Source organism: Sorex araneus, chromosome 4, assembly GCF_027595985.1.
Source record: "Sorex araneus isolate mSorAra2 chromosome 4, mSorAra2.pri, whole genome shotgun sequence".
Lineage (NCBI taxonomy): Eukaryota > Metazoa > Chordata > Mammalia > Eulipotyphla > Soricidae > Sorex > Sorex araneus.
Window position 1 is genome coordinate 44,205,146 of NC_073305.1, and position 22,767 is coordinate 44,227,912.

Genomic DNA, 22,767 nt, shown 5'->3' on the forward strand with positions numbered 1-22,767 from the left:
CAACTGTATTTAAAAAAAAAAAAGTACTGTGTCCATCAAAATATGCTAATAACTGTGTAAAAAAAGACACAGAATGGGAGAAAATATTTGCAAGTAATATATTTGACAAAGGATTAATATCCAGAGTACCCAGAATATTAACATCCAGAAAACTTAAAACTCAGCAATAAAAACCTATTTGATTTCAAAGAGGCAGGGGAATAAAGGGGTGGCAGAGACTTAAATAGACATTTCTCCAGGGGCCAGAGTAATAGTACAATGGGTATGGCATTTGCTATGCATGGGGTCAACCTAGGTTCAATAACTGGAACCCCTTACAGTTCCCAAGCTTTGCCAGGAGTGACTCCTGAGTGCAGGGCGAGGAGTAACCACTGAGCACAATCAATTGTGGCCCCCAAAAAAATTATTGACAAAGAATTGTCAGTGCCAAGGATGGAATCCAGGGTCTCACACAAAGCAGGTGCTCTTACCAGTGAAGCTACATCACCAACCCTAGATTATATTTAAAAACTACAATGAGGAGCCAGAACAATAGTGGAGCCTTCAAACCAGCCCCCCTACATACACACACATGCACACACACACACAGCAAGCATGATTTTAAGTGCATGGAGCCAGTGCTCTCAAAGTATGGTACCCAAGGCCAGCAGTACCTGGTAACTGTTGGATAACACTGGGTTGTCCTTGCTCCTCCCACAAGGAGCTTAGGTTTATTAACTTACTCCCACAATCCCTGAAGCACACCCAATTCCATCAGGCATTAATAATCCTACACGGCTTTTCTCTTTCCTTTATGTCATTTGCATGGTTTATTTAGCAATGCCTTTTTGTATAGACAAAGGAAGAGAGTTGATGTTATGCTTTTGTAACATGGGAGTTAACTGACTCCAAATAATATTTACTCCTGGGCATCCATCATATTTACATGACTTAAGCCTCAGTTGCCCTTATTTCCTAACACCTCCAAAGCAGGGGCCTGACGAAGGGACTGAATAGACCCAGGGCAAGCTGTAAGCTACCCTGGCATCGAAAGGAGACAAGCTAAGAGCCCTAAGTACAATAAAAGCATGGTCATGGAACAAACTCTCTCATGACCAAAAATGAAGGAACTGAATAAGGACCCTGCTGGGGTTAGGAAAGACTAACCTGGCCTGAGGACTGTAGCCAGGATAGATAGTGAGATGTCCCCAGGAAGAGGCACCCTTTAAGCTTAATATATGTGTTCATACAAAATGACTAGAAATATTAGTAAGAAATAAATTTACTGATTGCTTAAATGGATTACCAGCTGAGGAAAGGAGGAAGCAATATACCCTAGATGGAATCCTGCCCTTGTCACTGTCATCCCACTGCTCATCGATTTGCTCGAGCGGGCACCAGTAACGTCTCCAGTGTGAGACTTGTTGTTACTGCTTTTGGCATAGCAAATACACCACGGAGAGCTTGCCAGGCTCTGCCGTGTGGGTGAGATACTCTCAGTAGCTTGCCGGGCTCTCTGAGAGGGGCGGAAGAATTGAACCTGGGACACCGAGTGCAAGGCGAACACCCTACCTGCTGGGCTATCGCTCCAGCCCCCCTTGAGCATATCTCCTAGTAACCTAGAGTGCCGAACCCTCAAATGAGATCTTGTCCTTGAGCTAATCTAGAATTTCCCCTGAAGGAGTGGCTTTACATATGTTTGTTGTTATGATGATGTTCAATTCCACCTATGTGTATTCCCACACTTCATGACTTCCTTATAACTATGCTATAAGGGGAAGAGAGAGAACGAGGCTAAGAACACAGGGAAGAGAAGGAGGCAAAGGAAAAGGGAGACTACAACTGTGGCTATGACTACGATGGGGAAAGGGAGAGAATCATTGTGCTGTAAGAGGAGACATCGACCTACATAGGGGAGGAGAGAAATAAACTGTCCACCAACCAGCCTGGGGCTCTGTTTCTCCGTTCCCCTGGTCCCTCATCCATCTGTCACTGTGGGCCAGCAAGAGGAATGGTTCTTGACCACAGAATGCTCATGACCCCCCTTGTGCGCCCACGCTTTTTTGAAATTCAGTAACCTGTTTCAAGTTCAAATTGCAGGGTCTACTTCTAACCTAGAGAACCTCCTACTCTGTAAGTGGGGTTAAAACTCTTCCCCCAAGGTCAGGGAAACAGCTCAGAAGGCTAGAGTGCATGCTCTGCATGGGGAACATCCCCCAATTAGTAGTAGCCCCAGCACTGCAGGTGTGACCCCAAAGCAGAAACAAAGTAGCCCTCCAGGTGATTCAATGGTTCTGAGGATCACTGGTATGAAGCAATGTCTATCTAGATGTCTAGTTAGTTAGGAAAACATTTCTTGCTTTGGCTTTGGCTTTTCGGGTCACACCCAGGATACTCAGGGGTTTCTCCTAGCTCTACACTCAGGAATCACTCCTGGCAGTGCTCAGGGGACCATATGGGATGCCAGGGATCAAACCCTGGTCTGCTGCGTGCAAGGCCCTACCCACTGCACTATATTGCTCCAATCCCAGGAAAACATTTCTCGCTTGAAACCCATTCAATTGCTTTAATGCAAATTCATGACAAGATACTAATCTCTGTTCAATTGTGAAATGATAAGCAGAAAGATGAGAAATACTTTTCGTAATCTGGCAGAATTCTGGAATTGCTCACTGAGATGAGTCCAGTGTCACGAAGTATATCAAACACAGCTTGTAAAGGTGACAGCAATTTGCCTCTGGAATTTCAATATTTAAATCACATGAAAATACTTTAACATTGGAAAACACCTACAACTGCCATCCTGGGATAACTAATGGTTTTGCTGTTCTGGCTTCCACAATTTAATTTGTTTAAAACACAAGAAGATAAACAAAGTTTTAATTTTAGAAGGGCTACAGAAATTATGATAGCTTCAAATTTGAAAGTAGAGCTCTATTTAGGACATACAGACTATTAAAATGCCAGATCCTTTATCATATTAACTTCCAACTCAGGAACAAATGGCAGGCCAGAGATACAGTCCCCGGGTTAGGGCACATGCCTTGTATGTGCCAGATCCAGTTCAGACTCTGGTACCCATGGCTTCCTGAGCATCATGGAGATAGCCCTGGTGATGCTGGTGCCATAGTGCCTCAGCAGCACAGTCTCAGGTCTGAGCACTGAACCTCCAGTCCAGACTGCCAGGAGTGGATCCTGGGCCCCCTGAGCATTACTTGGGAGGCCCAAAATAAAACAAACAGCTGGCATATTATCTTAGATATTTCATGCTCCCATTTTCAAACGTTTTTGGCTCATGATCCCTATACAAAAATCTGAACACCTATCTCCAACAAAGGTATATTTTTTGTCTAAATTATAAATGCTACTATAATACACAGTATAAATTATAAATCAATGAAAATGAGAATTGAGGTAAACCTGATAATTAAGTTTTGTTTGTTGAGATTCATGTCCAATCCTGATGAGTGCACACCCCATCTTTGGACTACAACACAAGCTTATGAATGGGTCACAGAGGACCCCTTAAGCACTCTTGGCTAGAGGCAGGACACAAAGAAAAGGAAAATGCCAAGTACTATAGACAAGCTGCTGTCTCTGTCCTGCTGAGTTTCACCTTCTAACTCAAGTCTGATGTTTGCTTCCTCTCTTGTCCCCTACTAACTCTTTCTGCTACCTCTCATCTGCCAACAGAATGGAAAAAATGGTGAAGCCAGAAGGTGCAAGGAGAGCATCAAGCAGGCACTCAGTTGTCAGCTAAACAGGGGTAAGCACTGAGCTCTCCCTCTAACTCAGGAGGTTATCCAGGGGCAGGCAGATAACATCCCGAAAACTCATCAGTGAAAGGGGTGATAACAAGTCACCTTCCCTGATTATTATGACAAATGAGATAAGCTATTATTAGTGCACCATTAGAGCAGAGTACCTAGACAGCACAAATTCTCAATAAATATTTTATTTTGAATGATTACTTCAGGTGGTAAAAGAAGCCACCTGGACTTTGTTTCACTGGTCAGCTCAGGAAGGGAGCAAGTTACAAAGGAAGCAGTAGGTGGCTGAGTCTAACAGAGAGGCGAGCTGGATCCAACACTTACAAGCTGAATAAACCGAGGAGCCCTGTTCTCTTTGGGGGCAGGCAGTCTTCCCATCAGCAGGAGAGAGGATACAATCCACAGATGCATTTCTCAGAGTCGCTAAAATTAAGGCAGGAGACCAGCAAATGAAGGTAAACAAACACCCATGAATTTAAGTGTCTTTGAGACACACTCCTATGCATGGCTGGAGTGGGCACCCCTAACACCTATCGCACCTGCAGGGAACCTCACAGATAGGAGTGTGCTCACCAGCTGGGCCAGTGCATGGCTCACAGATGAACCGTGCACCTCAATTGTTATATTTCCATTTTCTAATCATAAACTAGGAGTATGCTTTGTACCCAACTCTTCATGATAAATGAATTTAGATTATGGAAATGAGGGTGTCCAATCTCACCGATAAACTGAGGATGACTGGAGATGTTTTTTGTACTTTGTTTTCTTTTGTTTTGGAAGTCAGGCCACACCCAGCAGTGCTCAGGGGCTATTCCCAGCTTTGTGCTCTGGAGACCACACGCAGCACCAGGAATCAAAGAGGGCTTGGCCTGTGCAAGGCAAGCGCCACTCTTCGACAGCTGAGGTGCTGTTCTTGCCACAAACACCAAGGAACAACAGACCGCATAAATGAAATCAGTTCGAAATAAACGAGAAACGATTCTTTCCATTTCTACGTAAGAGACTATAGAAAGATATTTTAAATGTATTTGGATTTTTTTTTTAACACCAACGTGACCAATGGGAATGCTGCAAAATTAATAAAACGCCTAGAACCTAAACTGTATTAATACACTGGAGCGGGAGGAAGGCGGGTTGGAGTTCATCAGCGAGGCATCTCTCAGAAACACCTAAAATCTCTTCTTTCCAGGGTAACCAGACACGCTCAGCGCTAACCTGCTCTCCAGAAGCTTCGTTCCTCACTCGAGTCGCCGGTCAGTACGCGACCAAACTCCATCAACGCGTGGTCAGATCAAAGGGTCACGCCATGAAAGATCCCACGGTCCCGGGCACAAGGATCATTCTAAGACGTCGGGAGAGCCCGTACCCCCAGCTCGCAAGTGTCACCACCCACCAGCGCGGCGCGAATGCGGGGGAGCTCCTGCCAGGGCCCCCCAGTGCCTGCAGCCAACAGCCACCTCCGCCTGGCCCGACCAACTTTCCGCAACTCCAACCGCGCGAGCGCCCACGTGACTCCAGAACCACCCCACCCCACCCCCCAGCCGCGAGTCCGGACCCCCAGAGGGCGAGCAAAGCCCTGTGAGCCGAGTCTGAGCTGGGGCAGACCAGCACCCTGGAAGCCACGGAGGACCCCCTCGGAGGAGCGAGTGTCGCCGCCACCGCTCGGCTCTCGGGGAAACCCAGGCCGCCGCTGCCGAGACCGCCGGGCCACGCCGCGACCCCCACAGCCGCAGGGCTCTCACGCGGGGCGCGGCCCGGGTGGGGGTGGCGACGCCGCGGCCCGGCCCCCTTTCCGGCCCGCGCTGCTGCTGGACAGCGCCCACGCCCGCGCGGCCCTGCCCCCGCGGCCCCATCGCGGACTCCCCCGGCCTCCACGCCAGAGGCCCCGGCTGGCCGCGCCGACTGGCGCCCTGGGGACGCGCGTACCTGTGGCCGCAGCAGTTCCCCGGGCGGCGGCGGTGGCGGCGACGGCGGCGGCGGCGGCGGCAGCGGCGGGGACGGGCCGCGGCGTGCGCGCTCCCGGCCGCGGTACGGTGCGTGGCGCCCGCCCTCTCCTTCTCGACGGCCCGGCGCCCGCGCAACTCCCCGCCCCTTCACCTTTCACCTTCTACCTTTCCCCTCCCGTCCCGGCCGCCCTCCGCACGTGCTCCCAGGGCAGTGCGCATGCGTTGTGAAGCCCCGCCTCGCGGCTCCCTCTCGTCCCCTGGCGGACGCTCGCCACACTACCCCGAGGGAGGGAAGGAGGCGCGGTCCCGCGACGCGGGGGCGAGCCGGGATCGGGGGAGGGGCGGGGAGCCGGAGTCTGAGTTCGGGGTCCTTATAATCGCACCGGAGCTTTTGACGGTGCGTTCCCGGGAATTAGCTAGAGCTTGCGCAAGATATTCGCGCTTCCTGTTGCGTAACAGCTGAAAATGAAAAACAGCTGAGATGTACAGCAAATGCAGATGAGGTGAATAAAGTATAGTCATACAATTAGTTAATGAATTTTATAATTTCTGATGCGAGAGGTGCTCTGGAAGAAAACATCCAAATGACGCATAGGAGGCCATGGATATGGTTCAGTGCTAAAGTGCATGCCTGGCATGAGTAAAGCCCTGGGTGCATCCCGTACGCTGGAGCGGGAGCAAAGGTATATAGACTATGCTCACATTGATGTTAAAAAAAAAAAAAGGATTTGAAGTGATAGTGATGTGTGGCTAAAATTCTCCCAAATAAAATAAAGAACAAAACTGAGATCAAACTCCTCTGGGCCTGGGCTGTTGAGCTAGCACAGAGAGAACCTGCTAAAATGTGAAGAACATTTATTTTTCCCTTGTCCTTACTTCCAAAATCCTCAAGAAGGAAAACATCATGTAGAAAAAAAAATTTTTTTTTTTTGCTTTTCAGGTCACACCTGGCGATGCACAGGGGTTACTCTGGCTCTGCACTCAGGAATTACTCCTGGCGGTGCTCAGGAGACCATATGGGATGCTGAGAATTGAACCCGGGTTGACTCTGTGCAAGGCAAATGCCCTGCCCGCTGTGCTATTGCTCCAGCCCCTGTAGAAAATTTTTAAATATGTTTATATGACCCCTTAATCGGAAAGCTTTAGAATTGCAAAACAGAAACACCACTAGAAGTCACCTGGAACCCATTGGATGACAGTAGAGCAATATCCAGGACCAGGCCACAGTGGCACTATAGACTGCCCTGGTAGGCCGGCAACTGGTGCTGCCCAAATATATGCTCCTTCCTGTTTTGTTTTGTTTTTTTTCCTTAAAAACTGCATCCCTGGGGCCGGAGCGATAGCACAGCGGGTAGGGCGTTTGCCTTGCATGCTGCTGACCTGGGTTCGATCCCAGGCATCCTATAGGGTCCCCAAAGCACTGCCAGGAGTAATTCCTGAGTGGAAAGCCAGGAGTAACCCCTGAGCATCACTGGGTGTGGCCCAAAAAGCAAAAAAAAAAACAAAAAAAACCTGCATCTCTGGCAAAGCAGACAAGACAGTTTTCCAGGATGTAAATTCACCATCATTCAACTTGGTGCCAGTTGCTTCCTCTGCCCCTGATGGTGTCTCTCAGTTACCCCATCAAGCAAGAGAACCTAACCTGCACGGTTACGAATGTTGAGGAGCCAGCCTAGGAGTAATTTCTGCTGTGGTAAACTGACCTCAGATCCAGAATTTAAAAAATTATTATTCCCTCCCCACCTCCCCCATTCTTTTGTTATAGTTTCAGCAATGACAGGGGATTGTACACACACACACACCCCACTGTGGTGTTCCCACACTTTTTAACTGTGGTGCTGGCCAGGTTGCACATGGGGTTGTGGAGCTTGTGCAATAGGCCACGCAGCTCACTGAGGTTTGCACTCCTTTAGCTACAGTGTTTGTACACTTGCTCACCAGGACCCACACTCTCAGCTGAAGCATACAAGTTAAGAATGTGGTGGTGAGGGGCTGGAGTGATAGCATAGCGAGTAGCATATTTACCTTGCATGAGGCCGACCCGGGTTCGATTCCCAGAATCCCATAGGGTCCCCTGAGCACCACCAGAAGTGATTCCTGAGTACAAAGCCAGGAGTAACCCCTGAGCAGCATCAGGTATGACCCTCCCCCCCATAAAAAAGAATAAAGAATGTGGTGGTGAGAGAGAGAGAGAGAGAGACTGACTGGTAAGGGAGGGGCAGGGGAGGCCAGGAGGGGAAGTTGGTGGTGGAAATGTACACTGGTGAAGGGAAGGGTTTTGGAACCTTGTATAACTGAAACCCAATCATAAACAACTTAGTAACTGTGTATTTAATGGTTATTAAATTAAAAAAAGAGAAAGAAATATGTTGGTTGATGGGGGCTGGAGTGATAGCACAGCAGGTAGGGCATTTGCCTTGCACGCTGCCGATCCAGGTTCGATTCCCAGCATCCCATATGGTCCCCTGAGCACGGCCAGGGGTAATTCCTGAGTGCAGAGCCAGGAGTGACCCCTGAGCATCGCTGGGTTTGACCCAAAAAGCAAAAAAAATAAATAAATAAATAAAAGGAATCCTTCCTTTCAAAAAAAAAATATGTTGGTTGCAAGTAAATACTTGTTCTACGAACCAATTATTTTTTAATGCTCCCAGCACATTTAAATTGATACCTTGTATTTTAATTAATTTCAATTAGTAAGTGTGCAATAAAATCTTAAAATAAAATTAGGGGATTAAAAAAGAATGTGGTGCTTTCCAGAGACCCTGGATGTGCTCATACACTTACTTGCCAGAGGTCATGTACTTCCCGTGACCACAATACTCACACATCTTTTAGCTGCGTTGCTCACCAGCTTTTTGTGGTGCTTACTCACACATGACTGTGGTACAGGTGGAAATCACTGATGGTCCTGGGAATCAGAGATAGCAGTGCTGTCGGCCACAAATGGAACTGCCTGGATCATGCTTATCACACATGGGACACCAGGGACTAGAACTTAGAACCATATGCTTGCAAGGCAGGCACTCTCCGCCACTCTGCTCTCATTCCAAGCCCCACGTCCAGAATTGTTCTGGTATCTCCTGTGCAGATGCCATGACTCTTTGCCTTAGAAACTTGTTCCTCTCTTTCCTGTCCCATTGCTGGTTGCCTCCAATGCAATTCCAGACAAGAGAAAGATGCCTTGGCTAAATTGATCAACTTTGACTATGTAAACACAATTACATATTTATTTTTCCTTGGAAAATAAGTGAAGAAACAGTCACCTTGGGATGCACGCTTCCAAACTCTCTTCCCCTCCACCGAGGCCCTCCCTCACCAGCAGGATGCTCAGCAATCTTAGTAAGGGCTTTTTTGGAGCGGGAAGACAGATAGGACTCCTACCCGTAATCTAGGACCCCATTCATTGAAATTTGTTTTCATCTGTGTGGACACATAGATGTCTATTGTTATGGAAGCTACTGGAAATATGCTATCAGCCTCTCCCCAACCCCAGCCCTCCATTCAATAACCTTATCTGATTCTGTTTCGATGAACTGATGAACTGATTACAGCTATAATCTGGTGACGAAGAAGAAAACAGTTTTCTACTGCCCTGAAAAATAGTGAAGGGAGGGAGTAAAAATAATTGATTAACATATACTGTGGGGGCTGGGAAGTAACTGTTGTCAGGGATGCATGTTTCGAATGCACAGGGACCTGATTTTGATCCCTGGCTCCATATGCCCTCCCAGGCACTACTGGGGTTTCCTTGGTGACCCCTAGTACCATAGGTGAGCACTACTATATCCAGAGCACTGCTCAGGAGCATTACTTTATTACTTCTATCTGAGCTTCACATATAAAATGCTGTATTCTTATATGACTGAATACACAAAGGCCTCTATAAAATTTTAAAATCTAGTGCTAAATGATATTTAAAATTACTATTCTTGGCTAGGGTGATAGCTCAAAACTGGGTGGGCCATAAGCAGAGTATCTTATCTGCTTGTACTATCTTTCTAATTGCAAATTCCAGAAAAATTTAAAAATAAAACAAATACACATGAAAAATAAAAGACTTTTAAAAACAAAAATAATTCCCCCAGGGAACCTCAAATGGAGCAGGTGTGCCGTCTCCGCCTGCTCCAGATGAGACCTGGCGGCCACGAGCTTCCAAAAGCAAAACCCAGGCATGGGGTTGGAGCAATAGTACAGTGGGTAGGGCTTCTGCCTTGCACGTGACTGACCTGGGTTCAATCCCCGGCATCCCATATAGTCCCCCATAGCATCACCAGGAGTAATTTCTGCTTTTTGGGTCACACCCAGCGATGCTCAGGGGTTACTCCTGGCTTTGCACTCAGGAATTACTCCTGACGGTGCTTGGGGGACCATATGGGATGCTGGGGATCGAACCCGGGTCGGCCGAGTGCAAGGCAAACGCCCTACCCGCTGTGCTATCGCTCCAGCCCCAGGAGTAATTTCTGAGTGAAGAGCCAGGAGTAGCCCCTGAGCATTGCTGGGTGTGACCCAAAAAGCCGAACAAACAAACAAAAAACAAACACAGGTATGCGGGTTCAAGGACTAAGATTCCAGGCCACATGGCAGCAGCAGAGACAGGCTGTCCCTTCCTATCTCCCCACACACTTGGGGTCCTGGTTGTCATGCCCACGATCTGCCTCCAGGCGCCATCTCAGCACATCAACGGCCTTGATCCAGAGACTCCCAGATGAATCTCAAAATAGATGAGCTCCCTACAGAGATGTTTCTGGCCATCCCAACCATTTACAATTTTAAAATTCTATGATATTCATAAGAAGCAACAGAAAATAAATTATCTAGCATCTGCCCTGGCTTGAATGGCAGGAGGAAAATTCAAAATGGTGGTGGGAAGGTGTAATGGTGTTGGGATTGGTGTTAAAATATTGAATGTAGTCAATTAATGTGAACAACCTTATGAAAATTCAGTTTTAAAAGTTAAAAATGAAATAAATGAGAAGAGGAACCAGAAAGATAGGAGAGCCAGTAAAGTGCTTGCCTTGCACATAACAGACCCAGGTTCAATCCCTGGCCCTGCATATGGTCCCCGGAACTCCACCAGAAGTGATCTCTGAGTGCTGACCCAGAAGTAAGGCCTGACACAGTCAATAGTGGCCCAAAAGCAAGATAAATAAATAATGAAAAACAAATAGAATAGAGCCTGGAGCAATAGCACAGCGGGTAGGGCATTTGCCTTGCACGCAGCCGACCTGGGTGGGCTCAATTCCCAGCATCCCATATGGTTCCCTGAGCACCACCAGGGATAATTCCTGAGTGCAGAGCCAGGAGTAACCCCTGTGCATCTCTGGGTGTGACCCAAAAAGGAAAAAAAAGAAAAAGGAGAATAAAAGGAGAAAGGAATGTATTTCCAGAAAAGGAAGGATAAAGGACATTGGATTTCTTTTAAATAAAAGAAAAATAAAATGATTTTCCAAAAGAGAGAATCAAAATGAATGAGCCTAGTAAGCAAAAGATTTGAGTATATAGAAGAAGGGTTATTTTAAGTTATTTTTTTTAAGTGCCAGAGATTGTGGGCCAGAAAGATAGCATAGTAGGAGCACTTCACACACAACTGACCCAGGTTTGATCTCCAACATCCCATATGAACCCCCAAGCCCACCAGGAGTGGTCCCTGATGGCAGAGCCAGGAATAAGGCCTGAGCACCGTGGAGTGTGGCCCAAGAATAAAAACCGAAAAATAAATAGAGTGCCAGAGATCAAACCCTAGAGTTCTCAATTGTGATGTTAAATGCTCTATCACCGAGTCACATCCCTGCCTGGAATAATGATTATGAGAGGGGGCGGAGCAATAGTAGGACATTTGCCTTACACACAGCTGACCTGGGTTCAATCCCCAACATTCCATATGGTTCCCTGAGCACCACCAGGAGTAATTCCTGAGTGCAGAGCCAGGAGTAACGCTTGAGCATTGCTGGGTGTGATCCAGAAATCGAAAAAAAGAAAGAAAAAGTTTATGAAGGGCTTGAGCGATAGCTCGGCGGGGAGGGCGTTTGCCTTGCACGCGGCCGACCCAGGTTTGATTCCCAGCATCCCATATGGTCCCCTGAGCACCGCCAGGGGTGATTCCTGAGTGCAGAGCCAGGAATCACCCCTGTGCATCACTGGGTGTGACCCAAACAGAAAAAAAATGTTTATGAAAAAGGAATCTTAGGGAAAAGAATTATATGTGTCAAACTACATCAGAGCAAATAAATCTATATAATAATTATTTTAACTGGGAGACTGGGAGATAGTACAACTATTGGGGCGGATGTCTAACATGTACCAGACACAGGTTCAATCTATCACTGGGTGTATCCCTGCAAACTCCTGAGCATCACCACTGGCCCCAGAAGCATGGCATCCGCAGGCTCTTGGATGGACCCAATAGCTCAGCTGCCTGAGAATCCCCAACAGGAGTCCCCAGGCCTCCTGAACACTATCTGGGAGATATAAAAAAAAAAAAATTTACGTTAAAGGTATGTGTATGTATAAAACCAACCTTTGTTTTCTCGCATCTACTAATAGGGGAAAATATTCTTTTTCTTATTGTTATGGGAACTATACCTAGTGATGCTCAGGGTACGGCAGGGCAAAGGACACACAGTACCAAATATTAAGCCCAGAGCTTAAACTTGCAAGGCATATCCTCTACCACTTGAACCACATCCCCAACCCCAAAATAGTATTAAACCATGATCATCTTGTACATTGTAAATTGTTAGTCTACCCAGAAAATGAAGACATCATACGTTATTAGAACAATCTTAATCTTGATTTTGAAAGAAGTAAGTTTTATTTACAAAAGGAAGTTCTGTTTTGTTTATCTGTTTCATTTGGGGGCCATCACCAGTGTTAGTGAGGGACTATTCGTAGCACAGAGGTCACTCTCCGGGATGCCTGGGGGACTACACGGTACCAGGGATCAAACTGGGGCCTCCATGGGATTAAGGATTTGCCTTGCATATGGTGGTCCTGACGACTATGGCCTTGGCTCAAATCCTCAAAATCACACATAAGTCTCCCAAGAATCAACAAGGGTCATTGAAGCACAGAATCAGGAATAAACCCTGAGTACTGCTGAGTATGGCCCAAAAACCCCCCCAAAAAAAGAAAACCGGAGCCTCCTGCATATAAAGCGTGAACTCAACCCATTGAGCTCTCTCTCTGGCCCTTCAGGAGTTTCTTAATTGCTTTTGAAATCTTTGCCATGTTGGTTAATTGGGTAATTAAATATTATATGCCATAAAATTGAGTAAACTGCCTTGTCAATTACATTATAAGAAGAACTTTAAGGAGCTGGAGATTAATGTACTTGCTTTGCACATGGCAGGACAGGAGTAAGCCCTGAGCACCTCTGAGTGTGTCACATTTCCCCTCCCCCGGCAAAAGAAAACTAAAGAACTTTAATAATAGTTATTTAAAGTCTTGGCAGAATTTACTCAATTTCTTTGTGTTCAAAAGGATACACAATTAAAGACGTTGACAAATATGCCAGAGTAAAGATTTATCATGGAACTGAGAGTTTTTAAAATGTAGTTTATTAGGGGGCTGGAGTGATAGCACAGCGGGTAGGGCATTTGCCTCGCACTCGGCGGACCCGGGTTCAATTCCCAGCATCCCATATGGTCCCCTGAGCACCGCCAGGAGTAATTCCTGAGTGCATGAGCCAGGAGTAACCTCTGTGCATTTCCAGGTGTGACCCCAAAAGCACAAAAATAAATAAATAAAATGTAGTTTATGAAAAAAAAACAACGGGCTTTTAAAAATTATGAAATTTCTACTTGGGACTAAATTATTGAGGATGAATAATTTTAATAAGCTTCAATTACAAAATAATACATCCTGTTCATCCAGATTTAAGAATTTTTCTCTCTGTTTTTTTTTTGTTTGTTTGTTTTGGCAAGGATGTGGTTCAGTGGTATACCATATGCCTTGTATATGTGAGGTCTTAAGTCTGATCCTTAGAACCACAAAAAAAATTTTTTTTGCCGTTTTTGGACTAATGTTAACCTACAACAACTGGATAAATTGCATTTTTGTGATTAAAACTGAAATGCTTGTTTTTCTTCCCTCCCTGACATCATCAGAAGTTGAAGTTTTTATTAAGTGTTCTGTTTTATGCTGGGGGCGAGTACTACCTGAAACCCCACATTGTTTGATCACCACTCCCAATGGTGCTTATAAAGCATGTACTCCAGCCACTGGCCAGCTGCCTCGGTCTATACCCATCTTAGAAAAAGAAAGTGTCTTGGGGCTGAAGCAATAGCACAGCAGGTAGGGCATTTGCCTTGCACGCGGCTGACCGAGGTTCAATCCCAGCATCCCATATGCTCCCCCAAGCACCGCCAGGAGTAATTCCTGAGTGCATAAGCCAGGAGTAACCCCTGAGTGTGCATGTGACCCAAAAAGCCAAAAAAAAAAGGAAAAGAAATGAAAATGTTGTGCTCGGAGGGCCTGCTTGTGATGGGAGATGCGTTCTGAAAATAGACTATAGACCGAACACGATGGCCACTCAATACCTCTATTGCAAACCACAACACCCAAAATGAGAGAGAGAGAGAGAGCCAAAAGGTATGCCCTGCCACAGAATCGGGTTAGAGGGGATGAGGTGGGGTGGGGGGAGGCACACTAGGATCATTGGTGGTGGAGCATGGGCACTGGTGGAAGGATGGGTACTGAGCATTGTATGACTGAAATGTAACCACGAAAGTTTGTAAGTCTGTAACTGCACTTCACAGGGATCCATTACAAAAAGTAAATTAAAAGAAGAAAAAGAAAGTTTTGCATAATGATGCAGTTCACCTTTGCAGTCCCTTGGACTATCAGGATCCTCAAGAGTCAGCATTCATGACAGCAGCTGGCAGAATGATACAGTGGAGGGGGCTGGAGTGATAGCACAGAGGTAGGGCGTTTGCCTTGCATTTGGCTGACCCGGGTTTGATTTCCAGCATCCCATATAGTCCCCTGAGCACCGCCAGGGGTAATTCCTGAGTGCAGAGTCAGGAGTGGCCCCTGTACATCTCCGGGTGTGACCCAAAAAGGAAAAAAAAAAAATTATCCAGTGGAAAGGCCTGCTTTAGGGTAGATTCCTGGTTGAACCTTGGTCCTGCAGCCTGGAACAGGAACTCACCTCAGGAAGCCTTGACCTTTAATTCAAGATACAACCAAAGAACACCAACCTCTGCGGTCTTTTTAAAAATAAAAATGGTGTGAAAGCATATATAATTCCTACCTTCCAATAAACGGTAATCACTCTTATAACCACAATTGAGGCATCAAAATATATTTTTTCTTTTTTTTTTCTTTTTTTTTTTGGGTCACACCCGGCGATGCACGGGGGTCACTCCTGGCTCTCCACTCAGGAATTACCCCTGGCGCTGCTCAGGGGACCATATGGGATGCTGGGAATTGAACCCAGGTCGGCTGCGTGCAAGGCAAATGCCCTACCCGCTGTGCTATCACTCCAGCCCCCAAGGCATTAAAATAATTTTTTATTAAAAAAGTAACACTCATGACCATCCATTAGACCCTTTTTATTCTGTTTTGGACTCCCCCACTATCTAGTGTCCCCAGTTTTTTTGTCAATGTCCATTGGGGTTTTTTGTTTATTTTTGTAGTGCTAAGAATCAAAGTCAGGGTGTCACACATGCAAGGCAAGGGCTCTACCAATGAATTATATCCCCTGCCCTGGTATTTTTAGGGGTTTTTGTTTTGTTTTGTCTTGTATGCTTATCAGCTTTATTTCCTTATATCATACATGTAGAGGAACACTTTCAGTATTTATTTTTCTGACTTCTTTTTTTTTTGTTTTTGTTCTTATTTTTGTTTTTGAGCAACACCCAGCAATGTTTATAGGTTATTCCTGGCTCTGTAGACAGAGATCACTCCTGGCAGTGCTAAATACCAGGGATCAAGCCCAGGTCAGCCACATTCAAGGTAATGTGCCCTACCCACCGTACTATCTCTCCGGCTCCTCATTTTGCATTTTTCTTTTTAATGTTCCCTCCATGTCCCTTTGTTGTTAAATGACTGGGATTATAAATTTCATTGTGGTGCTTGCAGGGGTCACACACATTTAGTTCTGGTGCTCACACATGATTTGTAAAGATGTGCCAGAGACTATACACTTTATTGTGATACATGAGATTACAATGATAGCACCATCTTGTTGAGATCACACATGGCATGTGGGGCGGTGCTAGGGACTGAACTCACAGACTCATGCCTGCAAGTCAGGTGCCCTACTAACTGGTCTATACCCATTAAAAACTCATTTGCTTCATAGAATCCCTTCCAGTTTCATATTTGTTGAAAATAGTAAATTTTCATTTTTTCAGAAATAGGATTCCATTATGTGTGTATATGTCATATGTTCTTTATCCAATTATCTAACAAGGGACACTTAGTTATTTTCAAATCTTAGCTACTTTGAGCAAATCAATAAACAATGGGACAACAGTGCTACAGTGCAGTGCAGCTACTTTATAGTAGCTGCAATGAACTTATAGGCAAATACAATATTTTGAGTTAATGATTTCATATTTTTTTCAGTGAATCACTGTGAGATAGCCCATTGCAAAGTTATTCGTGATTGTGTTCCAAAACCCATCCCTCCATCAGTGTACATTATCTCATATAAACCTCACAATAACTTTGAGAGACAGGAAGATAACCCCTTGTTAAGGAAGCAAAAACTCAAGCACCCAGAACTTTCTCTATTCACCTGAGGTCTCATTGTTGCTAAGGTCAAAGGCAGCATCAAGAGTTGATATAATCAACCTTAGCGCCCTTGAATTTCTGCTTCTACACTTGTAAGTGCTATGGATGTTATTCAGCAGGAAACAAAAGAGCAGGAAAGATAAAGATGATGTTGTATGAGTCAACTGTGTGAGGTGAGAACAGTTTTTATTAGATCATGTGCCAGGTCTATTCCACATGTCACCACTTACTTGATTCTGATAACACCATGAACCTCACATATAGAAATCATTATCTTCCACTTTATAGATGGTAAAACTGAGGCCTAAGTTAAGTAACTTAAGTCACATAGTAACTTATGCAATTTGAGAGATCAAGTAACTTGGGGAAGGTCATCATGGTGGCTGATTTCAATGCTTGCCTCTCCAAAACCAGATGAGAAATGCAGCCCATTGTAAAGTGAGTGTGATGACTCCCAGAAGGGCGAGTGCATGGGCCTCCTCCAGTTGCCTGGAATATTGAATGCAATAAATCATCATGAACAATTTTATAAAAAAATTAATTAATTAAAAATGATTAATTAGTTAGTTAAAATATTTCTCAAAAATGTCAGGGATATTTTTATAGGGATTGCACTGATATGAGTAGTGCTTTGAGCAAGCTTGCCATTTTCACAAAATTGATCCTTCCCTTCTGTGAAGAGTGGATGTGTTTTCATTTCCTTGTGTCCTCTTTTGTTTCTTTTAGGTAGTGATTTATAGTTTGTTCTGCATAAGTCCTTCATCTCTTTTGTTAAATTGATTCCCAAGTATTTGATTTTCTTTCTTTTTTTTTTGGGCTACACCTGGCAGTGCTCAAGGGACCATGTGGGGTGCTGAGAATTGAACTCTAGTTGGCCATGTGCAAGGCAAGCAAGAACCTTACTCAGGGCCAAGTACTTGATTTTCTAAGGCACAACCGTGAATGAGGTTGTTTTGTTTTGTCTTGTTGCTTTTTGGGTCACACCCAACGATGCACAGGGGTTACTCCTGGCTCATGCACTCAGGAATATACTTCTGGTGGTGTTTGGAGGACCATATGGGATGCCGGGGATTGAACCCGGGTCAGCTGCATGCAAGGCTGTGCTATTACTCCAGCCCCATGAGGTTGTTTTTAAAAATGATTCTCTCATGCATTTCATTATTTGCATATGCAAAGCCATGGATTTCTTTTTGTTCATTGATTTTGTAGCCTGCCACTTTGTATTATAAATCTACTGTTTCTCTTTCTCTTTCTTTTCTTTAATTTTATTTATTTATTTATTTATTTACTTACTTACTTACTTATTTTTAATGAATCACTGTGAGATACCGTTACAGACTTACAAACTTTCATAATTACATTTCAGTCATACACTGATCAAGTACCCATCCCTCCACCAGTGCCCATTCTGGGCCATATCTGATAGCACTTATTTCTGGCTCTATATTTGTCAATGAAGTTGAGCGGTCATGACCTACATGGGTCTGGCAGAAGGTTTCAGAGCCATTGTTTATAGTGAATGAGGCTCTTATCTTCCCCAGGACAGCAATCCAACCCTGGGACACCTCCCTCCATCTGGATTTCATAATGGAGACCATGGAACAGAACCAGAGAAACCACCCAAGCCCCTGACATGTCCTATGAGGGATGCATTCATTTAAGTCTCTGGGATTTGGAAGGCTATTTGTTACTCTAGTAAGAAACTTAAGTAATGTTCATATTCCATCCTGGGCAAGTACTCCTTAAATACCAGAAAATTACCTGTTAAGTGTACAAGGTGTGGCACAAAAAAGCAAACAAAAAAATAAATAAAAGGATCTTAGAATTTTAAAACATGCCATGTGAAATTTAAAGTTCTCTAAGCATAATAGAGATGAATAATTATTGAATTATGATTATAATTATTGAATTATCATTATAATTAAATTAAGATTAGAATTAATTGTTGAGTTATAATTAGTGGGATCACTCCACTAGCAGTGTTTAGGGGCTGGAATGATAGAGTGGGCAGGGTGTTTGCCTTGCATGCAGCCAACCCGGGTAAGCTCTGAACACTACCATGTGGCCTAACAACAAAACAAAACCTCCCCAAATCAAAAAGCTCAACAAAACCAAGAGTTGCTTTTAATAAAAAGATTAACAAGACTCACAAAGAAAGAAAACCTTAGAGTAAATAGAATTAGAAATGAAAGGAGAGACATAAAAATAGATACCACAGAAACTCTAAGGGTCATCAGGGATTATTTCGATAATCTTTATGCCAGGCCAGAGTGATAGTACAGCAGGTAGGGAGCTTGCTTTATTTGTGGCCGACATGGGTGTACCCACATATGGTCCTCCAAGCCCACTGGGAGTAATCCCTGAGAGTAGAGCCAGGAATAAGCCCTGAACACTTCCAGGCATGGCACAAAAAGAAAAAGAAAAAGATCTTTATGATATGAAACAGAAAAAACTAGATTAAATCAATAAATTTTTGGACTCCAAAACACCTCCAAAGGCTGAACCAAGAAGAAACAGAACACCTGAACAGACTAACTACTATCAAGGTAATCAAAAAGGTAACAAAAAATATTCCCAAAATAAAAGCCTAGGCCCTCTAATCTTAAAAAAGACCTACTCAGGGCTGGAGCAATAGCACAGCAGGTAGGGCGTTTGCCTTGCATACAGCTGACCCGGGTTCAATTCCCAGCATCCCATATGGTACCCTAAGCAACTGCCAAGGGTAATTCCTGAGTGCAGAGCCAGGAGTGACCCCTGTACATCGCCGGGTGTGACCACCCCCCACAAAAAAAAAAAAAAAGACCTACTCACAATCCTTTTCAGGTTCTTTCAGAAAGCTGAAGAAATAGCAATCTTTCCAAATAGTTTCTATGAGGCAAACCTAACTCTGACACCACAAGCAGACAGAAACATCTTTTTTTTTTTTTTTTTTTTTGCTTTTTGGGTCACACCTGGCTATGCACAGGGGTTACTCCTGGCTCTGCACTCAGGAATTACTCCTGGCGGTGCTCAGGGAACCATATGGGATGCTGGGTATCAAACCTGGGTCGGCCGCGTGCAAGGCAAACACCCTACCCGCTGTGCTATTGCTCCAGCCCCCAAAACATCATTTTTTGAAAAAGGAAAACTATAGACCATATCCCTGATGAACATAGATAGATGCAAAAATCCTCCACAAAATATTAGTCACCAAGATTCTACAATGTATCAAAAACATCATTTACCACACCAAGAGGAAGTCATCCTGGACATGCAAGAATGGTATAAAATGTGCAGTCAATGTATACAACACTTCAATACAAGGTAAAACAAACATTATATGATCATTAACAACAGACACAGAGAAAACATTTAAGAAGGCCCAACACCCATTCATAATAAAAACTCTCAATAAGATGGGCACTGAAGGAACTTTCTTCAACATAATTAAAGCCATTACCACAAGCTCACAATAGACATTGTACTCAATGGTGAAAAACTTGAAAGCTTTCCCTCTCATATTTGGCACAAAAGAAGTTTACCCACTCTCACCATTACTATCCAATACAGTACTGGAAGTCCTTGCCATAGCTATAAGGCAAGAGAGGTACGGATCAAAAGAGAAGTCAAACTTATTAGGGCATTTGTGTCGAAAAAGAAGTCAAACTCACCATTTGCAGATGACATGATACTACTTAGAAAACCAAAAGACTCTACAAGGAAACTCTTAGAAATAGTGGAGAGGCAGAGCAATGGTAGTACAGAGAACAGAGCACTTATCTTAATCAGTAGCACCCCATGTGGTTCCCCAAGTTTGCCAGGAGTGATCCTGGAGCACAAAGCCAGGAGTAAGTGCTACCAGATATGGCCCAGGATCAAAAAAAAAAAAGAAAGAAAGAAAAAGAAATAAAAGAAAGAAAGAAAGAAAGAGAGAAAAGAAAGAAAGAAAGAAGAGAAAGAAAGAAAGAAAGAAAGAAGAGAAAGAAAGAAAGAAAGAAAGAAAGAAAGAAAGAAAGAAAGAAAGAAGAAAGAAAGAAAGAAAGAGAAAGACAAGAAAGAAAGAAAGAAAGAAAAGAAAGAAAGAAAGAGAAAAAAGAAGAAACAGTAAACTTACCACAAAGTGACAGGCTACAAAATCAATGAACAAAAACCTATGGCTTTTTATATGCAAATAATGAGATGGAAGAGATAATCTTTTTTTTTTTTTTTGCTTTTTGGGTCACAGCCGGTTGATGTACAGCAGTCACTCCTGGCTCTGCACTCAGGAATTACCCCTGGCGGTGCTCAGGGGACCATATGGGATGCTGGGTGTCGAACCCGGTTGGCTCTGTGCAAGGCAAACGCCCTACCTGCTGTGCTATAGCTCCAGCCCTGAGATAATCTTTTTACAAACAACCTCATTCATTCACAGCTGTGCCTTAGAAAATCAAGTAGAGCCCGGAGCAATAGACCAGTGGGTAGGCTGTTTGCCTTGCACACAGCCCACCCGAGCACCCGAGATCAATCCCTGGCATCCCATATGGTCCCCCAAGCACCGCCAGGAGTAATTCCTGAGTGCAGAAGCAGGAGGAACCTCTGAGCGTCACTGGGTGTGACCCTAAAAGCAAAAAAAAAAAAAAAAATCAAGTATTTAGCAATGAATAAGGTGCTTGCCTTGCACAAGGCCAACTAGAGTTCAGTCCCCAATACCCCACATGGTCCCCTGAGCACTGCCAGGTGTAGCCCAAAAACAAAAAGAAAAAAAGGAAAATTAAGTACTTGGGAATCAATTTAACAGAAGAGGTGAAGGACTTATACAGAGCAAACTACAAATCACTACCTATAAGGAACAAAAGAGGACACAAGGAAATGAAAACATATCCACTCTTCACAGATGGAATGTATCAATTTTGTGAAAATGGCAATCTTGCTCAGAGCACTACTCATATTCAGTGCAATCCCTATAAAAATACTCATGACACTTTTGGGAAATATTTTATTTATTTATTTATATAAAGTTGTTCATGATGATTTATTACATTCTATATTACAACACCAATCCCATCACCACTGCACCTTCCCACCACCATTATTTTCAATTTTCCTAACTGTGATGGGCTGAAGCGACAGCACAACAGGTAGGGCCTTTGCCTTGCATGCAGCCAATCTGGGTTCGATTCCTCTGCCCCTCTCGGAGAGCCTGGTGAGTTACCAAGAGTATCCTGCCTGCACGGCAGAGACTGGCAAGCTACCCATGGTATCTTCGATATGCCAAAAACAGTAACAACAAGTCTCACAATGGAGATGTTACTGGTGCCCGCTTGAGCAAATCGATGAACAATGGGATGATAGTGCTACTTGTATAAGGTATTCATGATTGGGTTTTAATTGTCATCCAGAATCTTCTCATTTCCTGAGTTTTCTCACTAAAGAATCTGCACTTATCAGCAATGGGAACCAAAGGGGAGATGGATGGCTTCATCCAGCGGCCCAAGGCCCTGGTCTCAAGAACCATATACAGTTCACATCTATTTTCCCGTGGCAGTATTGTTAACCACCCTAACTACCCCTCACACGCTCATAGAATTCCTAACTTGGTTGATAACATGTAGGGAGGGTTCAAGGTGATCCCTAAGAATATGCTGGTACAGTCTGACTTAGAGAAAGCAGCTTGGTTGGAGAGTTTCATTAGACATTTCACTCCCTCTCAGTTATCCAGGTGGGCTGCTCCAGGCTTTAGAATTGGGTGAATAAAGGGGACCAGAGAGGCAGGCCATGGCAGGATAAAGGTGCTTCCACCTCAAACACAGTGACCTTACATGTCTCAGGACCTGACTCCCCAGGCCACCCCCACCTAACAGAGCTACAGGGGACATGCAGGGACTGGATATGCAGGGAACACCCCAGGACACCCCAGCACTGTCCACAGCAGGGCATCCCCTAGGCTGCCACCAGGTCCTCACAGCTTAGAGTCCTTCTTGGGGTCTCCTGCGGGTAGCCAGCTTGAGAGCCTCACAGTGCAGGGTCCCTGCCCTTCCTGCCGACATCTCCGCACCTGCTCCCCTCGCCCCCACCAGGGGCCTCTCATCTCTGTCCCTCACCTGTGCGGAGCTGACTTTCAGACCCCACCTGTCACCCCACAGTGGGAAAGGTGGTCAGGGGGACCCCCCGCCAGGTCCTGCCAGGGGGAGTGGAGGCTGCCTGCTGAGCCCGGGAGGGATGACTTTTGTGGATTTGACTTTTTGGGGGGCTCATTGAGGTGAAACACAGAACACACAGAACTGCAGTCACGCTGCTCTGCAACCATGTGCGCCCCCCCCGCCCCCGCCCCGTCTAGTTCCCAAACTTCTCACCACCCTAAGGACACCAGGTTCCGA

General features: G+C 44.8%; 1 protein-coding gene across 2 annotated transcripts in view; it reads right to left on the reverse strand.

Moving 5' to 3' along the window:
- Nucleotides 1–5,837, reverse strand: part of SCAP (SREBF chaperone) — a 63,051-nt gene extending 57,214 nt beyond the window's left edge. Inside the window, exon 1 of one of the 2 annotated variants that reach the window (XM_055136029.1) lies at nucleotides 5,676–5,837. The gene's annotated coding sequence lies outside the window, so the exon portion shown is untranslated. The remainder of the gene's footprint in view (nucleotides 1–5,675) is intronic. The other variant, XM_055136030.1, reaches the window with a different exon arrangement.
- Between the last annotated feature and the right edge of the window lie 16,930 nt (nucleotides 5,838–22,767).